Genomic DNA, 11,203 nt, shown 5'->3' with positions numbered 1-11,203 from the left:
TTTCATATTCTTTTCCATTATGGTTTATTACAGGATATTGAATATAGTTCCCTGTGCTATACAGTAGGACCTTGTTGTTTACCCATTCTGTATATAATTGTTTGCGTCTGCTAATCCCAAACTCCTAATCCTTCCCTCCCCCACATTTCCTCCCCCTTGGCAACCACAAGTTTGTTCTCTACATCTGTGAGACTGTTTCTGTTTCATAGATATGTTCATTTGTGTCATATTTTAGATTCCACATATAAGTGATATCATATGGTATTTGTCTCTCTCTGTCTGACTTACTTCATCTAGTATGATAATCTCTAGGTCCATCCATGTTGCTGCAAGTGGTATTATTTCATTCTTTTTTTATGGCTGAGTAATATTCCATTGTCTATATATACCACATCTTCTTTATCCATTCATCTGCTGATGGACATTTAGGTTGTTTCCATGTCTTGGCTATTGTGAATAGTGCTGGATATATGCCCAGGAGTGGGATTGCTGGATCATATAGTAATTCCATTTTTTTCGTTTTTTGAGGAACCTCCATGCTGTTTTCCCTAGTGGCTGCACCAGTTTACATTTCCAGCATGTGTAGTTGTGCTTGAGGGAACTTGCAAGTGGATGATGGCATTTGCATGTTGTGGTCCTCCAAGGCAACGCATCTTGGGGTCCTTTAGTCCAGAGAAATTCAGGACTTCCAGTTTGCACATTCCCACAGTTTTCCGTAACACATTTTCATCCATGCATTTTATTCTTCCTATTTCTATTGGGGCAAAAATTATTACTATTTTTGGGGGGAAATTTTTATTTTCAGTGTTTGCAATTTTCCTACTTTCTTCTGGTTTCTAACGTGGAATAATTATTGCTTGTAGAGGCAGCTCTCAGGCTCTCCTTTGTTGTGGAAAATCAAAGTAATGCGCATATGATAGAGAATATGAAAGAAAGAAACCTGAGTGTTTCATAAACTAGATGACGTAGCAGTTAAGAGCACAGGCTCTGGAGCCAGACAGACGAGGTTTAAATCTCAATTTTTCCACTTACTAGCTGGGTGACCTTGGGCAAATCATTTCTTTCAATATCTATATCTTCATGTATAGGGTATAACAGTAGTATCTGTCTTTTGTGATTGTGAAGATTTAATGAGTTGATATATGTACAGTAGCTGGAACAGTGCCTGGGATGTTGTAATTCTATCTAAGCATTTGTTATTATTACCATTCACAGAGTAAAACACTGTAAGAGACTGGGGAGGGTGGAAAAATGTTTACACAAGAATCTGGGGAGGTTGGGAGTGAAAAGAAGGAGTTGAGAGTGAGTGTCAGGGAGCTGATGCTGACATGTGGGAGGTTTTAGAAGGAGCAGAGATGGAGAAAGAGAAATTTTGATATGTTCGTTGAGCTTTAGCATTTCACCTTGTCTTGTAGCATTTCATCCAGAGACTGTGTGAAGATTTGAAGTGCTTTTAATCACTTTATTGTTTCAAGAGAGAATTTCTTTAAATGCACTATTGGGCTTTAGACTGGGCATGTTAAGCTTGAAATCTTTAGTGGACTCTTCTAAGAGGGAATGTTTGATAGACACTTGGATGTAAGAGTCTGAGAGATTATCCAGCCGGAACCACACGTTTGGGAGCTGGCAGCGTATAGATGGTCTTTCAAGCCACGAGGCTGGATAAGATCACTTAGGTGCTGTACGCAACTGGAGAGAAGTCTGATAACAGTTCTTGGGTGCCCCTGTCCTACTACTGTTTACCTTTGTAACCTTAAATATCATCTTTAAATCTCTAATTCTAGTTCTATCATCTTTAGACTGTGTTTTTTGACTCCCTAGTTGAGGGTATTAATATCCCCACTTCCTCCTTCTCTCCACCTCCTAATTTTGGCCAATCATGCCCTTGCTTTTGCTTTGCCAACTTTGATAACCTTTACATTCTTCTCTGCAACCACCTTTTAGTTCTGTCTGTTAGGTCCGTAAGCTGATCCTCAGTGGTAACAAACAGTAAACAGCATTTATACTATGAAAGCGTGTAAGTGTTGGGCATTGCTAAGCCACGCTGAGTGCCAAGAGTACATTTCCTTCTTTATGCGTTCAAATCATTCATTTACTAAATAGTTATTGACTCTCTGCCGCATCACAGGCACTGTTTTAGTTGTTAGCATTATACAAATCAAATTGCCTGCCCTCATCACGCTTACCTTCTTTCTGGCATGGACTCTTTATCACTCGAGAGAGAATGCATCTAGAGTACATTCAAAAGTATTCTCTTCTTAAAAATCCTCTTTTGTCCCTTTTATCAGCCTCTTTTGGTCTGATTTTAGTGTCACTATACCAGCTTTCTTTGACTTAGTGTGGGCATGGTATATATTTTTCCAAAATGATTTATCTTCACATAATTTATCAATTGCTTAAGATCCTACTGTTTTATTTTCTTTTAATTTCACTTTCTTGTATTTTTGTTTCATTTATTTTTTGATTGTCTTGGAGTTTCCCTCGGTTGTTTTCTTTTTTCCTTGTTATGAGACAAAACAGAATTTCATTATCATTTCACAAATATTTGCAAGCTACTTACTCATTCTGCCCACTGTGCAGAATCTTTTTAACTTTTCTAAAGACATCTTTCTTGCAACTATGGAGTTCCTGCTCTAATTTGAACTAATTGTACTCTAAGCTTGTTGCACAGCTGTCAACCTGTCTTCTATATAACTCAGTTTGTTCTACTTTTTCTTTATACCACATCTTCCTCTTTTTTGGGTTTTAGCTTCATTCTGTTGGAATATAGCTCAGGTAAATTTTTCAGAAAGACTATATGGAAAATAAGCTTTTGAATCACATTGCACATTGGAGTCTTTATTCTTATGCTTGTTGATAGTTTGGATTAATATTGTATTCTAGGTTTTCATATTCCACATCTGAATAGTGTTTTAGAAAGTAACAAAGAGTTCAAGCAACAAATAAGAAAAGAAAAACATTTAGGCAGTGGGAACATCTGTGCAAATGTACTGAGACATTAAATGACAGGGGATGTTTTGGGAACTACAATACAGTACAAGCAAGTCAATATTATAGGGGCATAAAGGGCAAGAATTAGAGGGAAGGGAGAAAGTAGTGGGAAATACAGCAGAAGGAAGAGGTAGGGGTAATATCCTAAGGGGTCTTATCTGCCATGCTAAGGGGATTGGCTATAATCCTGAAGTGAAAGGGAGCCTCAGATTAGTCTTAATCTGGGAAATACCAGAGATGTGATATAGACAGATTGATTGCTTATAACAGTAGTGTGGAGGATGGCCATGAGATTGGAAGAAAAAGGACCAGCACAAAAGAAGCATTCATGATAGCAGGAGTGGAGAATGGTAAGGAAGTAACCAGGGACAGATCCTAAGGGGTGTTCAGAGCCACACTAAGGAGTTTGAACTTTATTCTGGGGCAATGGTAAAACTCCAGATTTTGAATAGGGGGACAGGTTAATACTTTAGAAAAATCACTCTGGATAGAGTACAAGAGAATGAATTCATGTTGGGGTGGAAATACTGGAGGTAAACATGCTAATCCTGATATTGTTTACTTCTTGCCATTGTAGAAGCAGAGATCAGAGTTGAGACCTGTGTGTAGAGAGAAGAGAATGGATTTGAGTGGCATGAGGAATGTGAATTGACAGCCAAATAATGGTTGATTACATGTGGGAATTGAGAGAAGAAAGACGGAATGACTTCCGGGTTCTCGGTTTGGGCCAGCAGATGGGTGGCTGATGACACCACTTACTTAGGAGAAGACGATTTTGCGGGAAGGATGTCATAATCTGGGATGGAGCAGATCAATCAAGTGTGGGTCTTTTTTTCTCTCTCCTTAAATATAAATCACTTTTATCTGTCGGGTGAAGCGAAAATAAAATAAAAACCTAACAGCTGAGTGTTTTTCCTCCTCCAGTGTAATAGAGCATCCTCGCCATCACAACATCCTCTCCTGGAAACATCCTCTCTTTGGCTCCCTGGCTCCAGAGCTACAGTCTTCCCTCAGGCTTTCAAATGCTCCCTATTTTCTCCAAACTCAGGACCTACTTCTCTCCCCCACTAGAGTATAGCCTCTGTCAGGATAAGAACCACGTCTGCTTTACTCATCGCTGTTTCAGCGAAGCCTAGGACACATGTTTATGGAAAGGATGAAAAAGAAGGATGCCCTGAAGCTTAGCGTGGCTGTGACCTCAGAGGTGCTCTGCCCCCGGAGTGAAATGACTCTTCTCCGACAACGCTCAGCAGTTATTTGAGAAGTTACGGGACTAATTCCCAGACAGCAGCTCACCGCAGGCCATGTGGGGGGCCACTGCACAGAGTTCAGGCAAAACTATAGCCTCAAGACCTTCAGGATGCACCAATTCAAGTTCTGAGTTGGGGAAGCCACACTTGCTGCCGGATGACTCTGGGCAGCAACCAGCAGGCGGCTTACGATTTTACTACAAGGTGAGGGGGCACACACAACTTAAGTGCTTTACTTCGGGGATGTTTGCCATCTTGTAGACCAAGAGCTCCCTGGGGGTAGCCTCGTCTTGTCCAAGACCTCCCCTGGACCATGCTGAGTGCTGGGCACATAAGATGCGCTCAATATGTATGTGTTAAATAAGCAAATGTATACATTAAGACAGAGCTACTTATCTGCATCTTATCACATTTTTTTAAAGTAAAATTTCTTCTTTTAAAAATTGTTTTAAAATTATAAAGGCAATTAAGCTTGTAAACATTCAAATAATAAAAAGATTATTTAATGAAAAATTAAAGATACTCAATTTTTCTCTCTAATCCCAAGTATCTCTCTTTTATCTATCATTTGTCTATATCTATTGTATCTATCTATCTAATCATCTATCTATGTATCTATCTATGTATCTATGTATCTATCTATCATCTATCTATCTATCTGTCATCTATATCTATCTGTCTGTCTGTCTGTCTATCTATCTATCTACCTATCTATCTAATCTGTCTTTCTCTGGTGCAAATTGGTCCAGAACATTCAGAATGAAGCAGTAAGTAAGACATTTTCTTCTATAATGTGCCCCAGCGCCCATGCAGCAGAGCTGGCTGGGCATCTAAACTTGATTACCTGAGGGAACTCTGTCTCCCTTGAGGTTGATCAAAGGCCTATCCAGTAAGATTGAGGATGGGCCTTGGGTCTTCAATCAATTATGTTTCTGTCCCCAGTGCTTCCTGCTTATAACGCTAAAGGCTACTAAGGCAAGTGGGTCTGATGGGGCATCTCTGCCACTATGACAAGCTTGGTTGCAGACATCTTTGCTTCTGCCATCGGCACTGTACGCTTAGCACTCTGTTCTCCACAGGCACCTCTGTAGCAATTCCACCCATCCTTTCACTTCAGGGAAGTGACTTTCTCACCTCTTCACCCAAACCCTAATTTCCCATCTCCTCCACGTCACCAGGGCATGGAGTTGGTCTACATCCCTCTCTTCCCCTCGAGGCACAAACACCTCCATCCTTTTTTTCTCAAACATAGTGCTATCAACCCATAGATCTGATGGTTAAAGGCACGTAAAGTCCCCTGGAATGAGAGAGCCAAATTCAAGAACATAAAGACCAGATGACGCTTAAAGGGAAAGGAAGAAAATTCTATTCCTCCCTCTTCTTCTCCTCCCACCTCTTCATTTCCGTTAAAGCCGGGTACACAAGAAAGGCATCAATTAAGTTCTCAATTACTCATTCTATTAAATACATAAATAAATATAATTTTAAATATAAGTGGGATCATATGATTTACTGTATTTCATCAAGTCTAAGCTGCATCAATTGTAAAGCATGCCATAATTTTATGTTTTACTAAGAAGAGAAAAATGCCACCTATTACAATTATTAGACACTGTTGATTGCATGATGCCTCACAATGTCAGAAGTGTTGAAATGTGAATGAAATGATTTTTAGAATCAACAGAATATAGTACTACATTATTCTGCTCCTAGACATTTTTAGTTAGTAATTTGTCTTGGATATTTTTCTGTGTTGATATATAAAGATCTACATCATTAAAAAAAAAATCACTCTATAGTATCCCATATAAAGATATAAAATAGGGGCTTCCCTGGTGGCGCAGTGGTTGAGAGTCCGCCTGCCGATGCAGGGGACGCGGGTTTGTGCCCCGGTCCGGGAGGATCCGGCATGCCGCGGAGCGGCCGGGCCCGTGAGCCATGGCCGCTGGGCTTGTGCGTCCGGAGCCTGTGCTCCGCGGCGGGAGAGGCCATGGCAGTGACAGGCCCGCGTACTGCAAAAAAAAAAAAAAAAAAAAAAAAAGATATAAAATAATTTATTTAAAAAAATTAAAATAATTTATTCAATCATTCATCTACCGAGAGATTTTATTTTTTGCAGTTGAAAACAATGCTTTAATGAAGATTCTTGTACTTTCAATGTATTTTGTGAACATTTCCAGTTCTTAGATGTAGAATTACTAGATCATATTAAATTTTGACAATTACTGTCAATTTGTCCCTTAAAAAGGCTATTTATAATGCTGCAATAATGTCTGAGAGTGCCCATTTCCCCATGCACTTGTCCAAACTGGATGATATCAATATTTTTCATTTTTTCTAATCAAATTGACAAAAATGGTATTATTTTCTAATTTGTATTTCTCTGATTGCTGGAGAAGTTAATCATATTTTCAGATATTCATTAGCCTCTTTCATTTCTTCTCTGGTATTCTGACAATTCGTGTCCTTTGACCATTTTACCATTGAGTGACACAATTTTTTAATTGATTTATAGATGCTTTTATAGTAAGGCTAATAGTTTATATGTATCTACTATGTATTTTCTCCATGTTTACTTTCTCTTTTTCCATGATTTTTTGGTTATTATTCCTGAGATGTAATTTTTAATTTTTTTTAATTGAATGAAAGAGTCTTTAAATTCTACAATTTTCAGAAGTTTCACATACATGATTTCATATAAACCCATAATAACCCCTTTTTTTAATCCCCTGTCCCTTTATTGCCCCTCCCCCTTCTCTCTCACTGCTGGTAACCACTAGTTTGTTCTCTGTATCTGTGAGTCTGCTTCTTTTTTTGTTATATTCACTAGTTTGTTGTATTTTTTAGATTCTACATATGATATCATACAGTATTTGTCTTTCTCTGTCTGACTTATTTCACTTCACATAATGCCCTCCAAGTCCTTCCATGTTGCTGCAAATGGCAAAATTTTATTCTTTTTTATGGCTGAGTGATATATATATATACATACATACATATATATGTACGTATATATATATGTGCTTTTTATGTAGCCATATCTTTTATTTTACTTCTTTATGGCTTCTGGGTTTTGTGTTGCTTAAAATACCTTCCAAACTGTAAGATGGTAAAATTAGTTTTCCAGAATGTTCATGCATGTGTTATGTGTGTGTGTACATGTGCTTGTGCACATGCCTGTGTGTGTGAATATATATTTTCAAACTTTTGTCTATCAATAATTTATTTTTACATATGTTGTGAGATGGGAATCTAACTTTGTTTTATCCATATCATTAGCAAATTATCCCAATGCTATTTGTTGAATAGTTTATTTTTTCCTCCTGATTGAAAGTAATCTTTACTAGAGACCAAATTCCTATGTTTCCTATATATCTGTTTCAGGATTTTCTAATCTGCTTTCTTAAACCATTGTTTTCAATCCTGGTGTTAATAACATAGTATTTAATTACAGTAACTTTAAATTTTGTTTCTTTATCTATTGGGGCAAGCCATAGAAAAGATAGGTAGAAATATGCATTACTTTTCGAAATATTTTTGACTGTCCTCTATGTCCTTGGCCCTGTGGTAAGTCCTTGAGTGTATCTAACAACCGTACTAAACCTTAATATAATTTTAATAGTTTTTAAAATTGATTTTTTTAAAATTATTTTTCAACACTTTCTCGGCTTTCTGTTTTGCTAGCATTTCCTTTTTTAGGTGAACTTTAAAATTGTTTATCAAGTTCCATTAACAGTCCTCTAAATTTAATTGGGACTGCATTAGCTTATAGAGTAAATTGATTGCATTAATTTATAAAGTTATTGAGCAAATTAGACAAAATAAAAATTTATGAATTTGGATCTTTCTATTCAAAAAGTTACCTTACCTTTATGTGCCCCAGTTTCCTTTTTTTATAAATGAGGATAATAGTATAAATACCTCATAAAATTTCTGAGATTAAAGAAATCATGTAGATAATTCCTGCCACATTATAAGAACATAATAAATGTTAGTTACTGTTATCATCATTATTACTGCTATCATTATTGTCTGACTGAATTTTTTTAGGTCTTCTTTATGTCTTTACAGTACCATTTTTAGCCTTATTCCTAATATTTTATAGGTTTAGTGTTACTTTATTTCCATTTTTTTGTTCTAGCTGTTCATTGTTTAACATATAGAAAAATAAATTGAAATATATGCTAATTGGCCACATATTTATTGAGTGTCCTCTATGGTCTCTTCCCATTCCTTCCTCCAGTCTAGCTCTGGTGATATTGGGAATTACCAAAAGTGGAGAAACAGAAGCCAGATTCAGGGGTTACTGTGTGACTTCCTCTCAAGGCTAATGGGTTATCACTCCAGAATCAAACATAAATACGTTTTCAATGCTCAATTGTTCGTATCAATCTTCCCTCTGGCCAGATTGTGTACATTGGAGAATTGATTGTATTGCATATGGAAGTCATTATTGCTGTCAGAACCTTTGAAGACGGGCTTATACAAAATACACATTTGACCATCTACTTTGCATATAGCTATTTATCTAAAGGGTAGGAGGCAAGTTTGCTTTGAGACACCCGGGGGAACTCGGGAGGCCCAAAAAGAGGATATAGTTTGGTGGATTCCAGCCATTCCAAGAATGCTAGGAGAGGAAGTGGCCAAGGGTTACATAATCTACTACAATTTTAACATGTGATAACTTCAAACAAGAGATAGTGTTGGAACTCTAGGTAGAACATAGCAGCTAAGGCTGTATGAGTCTGAAAGAATATTACCTCTCCTTGGAACAAACTATCCAGGAGATTTATCATTTCATTTACTCGGTAACCAAGTTACATCATTAATAATATCAACAGAATACAATGGCCTCTATGGTGTGTAGATTAAAAATCTCCCCAAAGGTCTCCACATGGAGATTTTTTTGTTGGCAGTGTCCAGGTCTAGAAAGCACAACTACAAGTTTACTTATATATTTGCATTCTTTCAAAATGTCAGTGGAACTCACTCAGTTTACACTCAGATCATTTAAAAGTGAACATTGCTGTTCTGAACATTGTTTAACCTTTCCTTTTCTCTATTCATTCTTATCAGGATGGTATCCCCTCAAGTGTCATTGGCCTGATTCCACTATGTCAAATGTATGCAGCAGAGAAAGGGGATACACCAGCAGCTGGAGGAGCTGAGCGGAAGGAAGGAGACTAAAATGTATTAATCCCATTTTAAGCAACAGGCACTGTGTTAAATGCTTTCAGATATAATACCACATTTAATCCTCATGGCTATCTTGCAGGGAGAGCACTGTTATGATTATTTTCACATAGGAAGAAACTGAGGCTCAGAGAAATTTAAGATTTGAGCCAGGGTCTATTTAACTCCAAAACCCATGGGTCAGAAGTGCCAGTTCATTCTCAGTTCCAGTTAGAACTAGTAGACTTAGGCCACGTCTCCAGGAATTCTTAAGACAAGATTTGTGTACTATTGAAGCCAAAGAGGAGTTTAAATGAGTTGGAGCTTTCCATTTAGCAGTGTGTTTCTTTATTGGCAGAATATTCTATCAAGCTCTCCCCATGGGCAAATCAAAAAATTTCCAACAGAATGAGGACCTAAAGTCATCATGGGAATGCTGCTCTCTTGCTCTTTCAGCTTCAAAATCTACTTCTTAGGGCTTCCCTGGTGGCTCAGTGGTTGAGAGTCTGCCTGCCGATGCAGGGGACACGGGTTCGTGCCCCGGTCCGGGAAGATCCCACATGCCGCGGAGCGGCTGGGCCCGTGAGCCATGGCCACTGAGCCTGCGCGTCTGGAGCCTGTGCTCTGCAAAGGGAGAGGCCACAACAGTGAGAGGCCCGCGTACCGCAAAAAGAAAAAAAAAAAAAAAGTCTACTTCTTGGAACCAGGTCATGGACTTGTAGGACTTTCCATCTACAAGTTTGCTTAGTGTGTTAAGATCAGATGAACAGGGCTGAGGAAGCTGTAGGCAGACAGAATTAGTGATAATTCTTTCCCACAATACTGCACTCCATTCTTCTAACATACCTCAAGTGCATGCCCTCGGCCAAAACAGATCTGGCAAGAGGGAGATTAACAATGATGACAAAAATAGTCTCTGACTTGATAAAACAAATATCAACTGGGGCAGGGGACAAGAACTGTCCATAACCAAACTTGGGATCTGATATGCTCTTCATTAGGACAGGATTGCACCATCTTAAGTATTTCACCTCATGCTAACTCTGAAGTTAGACCTTCTACCACTGCCCTTGAACTTAGTCAATATTTGCAAACTGGGGGGGGAAAAAGAGGATACAGATCAGCAAGAAGGGTGAAAGTAAAATATTCTGGAATCACTCTTCTGGTTTTCTGTAAGCTCATAGTTCCCTATTTGTTGATCTTCCAGAACTGAACTTCAGAAATGAGGTTACTAGGGTAGATGTCTTGTGTGATATTGTGTACATTGTGGGGTAAGAGGTGGTGGCGGCAGTGGTGCTGGTGGTGTTAAATTTTCATTGAATAAAATGTGGCTTTGTCTGGGTCTGGGCTCCCTAATTTCCTCTCAAGATAAAGATGAGCTCATTTGAACCTATCCGTCTTTAGATCAGTAAACACTCTGCATGGGTCAGATTCCAGCCCTAGACCCCGGGCTCCTGCACTTCGGGAGCCTATTGATTTTCCCTTTCCTGAGGCTTTAGGGTGAGAGGTCAGGGCAGGTGGGGATGTGGGTGGCCTGTATTTCCTCTGCCTTCCAGCTCTGCCTCCATACACGCTCTGCCCTAGTCTCCATTTCCTGGAAGTGTAAGCATCACATCTCACTAACTCCCGAGCAAGTTTTGACGTCTGAATGGGCATTGTTTACCATCCTCTCTGTTGCCCTATCTTGCCCTGTACCCAGACTTATAGTATGATTTTGTGCCGTCTGTTTCATAAGTTAATATCTTTTCTTTTTTTTTTTTTTTTTTTTTTTTGCGGTTCGCGGGCCTCTC

This window comes from Lagenorhynchus albirostris, chromosome 2, assembly GCF_949774975.1.
Source record: "Lagenorhynchus albirostris chromosome 2, mLagAlb1.1, whole genome shotgun sequence".
In the NCBI taxonomy this organism is placed as follows: domain Eukaryota; kingdom Metazoa; phylum Chordata; class Mammalia; order Artiodactyla; family Delphinidae; genus Lagenorhynchus; species Lagenorhynchus albirostris.
Note: the sequence above shows the minus strand (reverse complement) of the source record.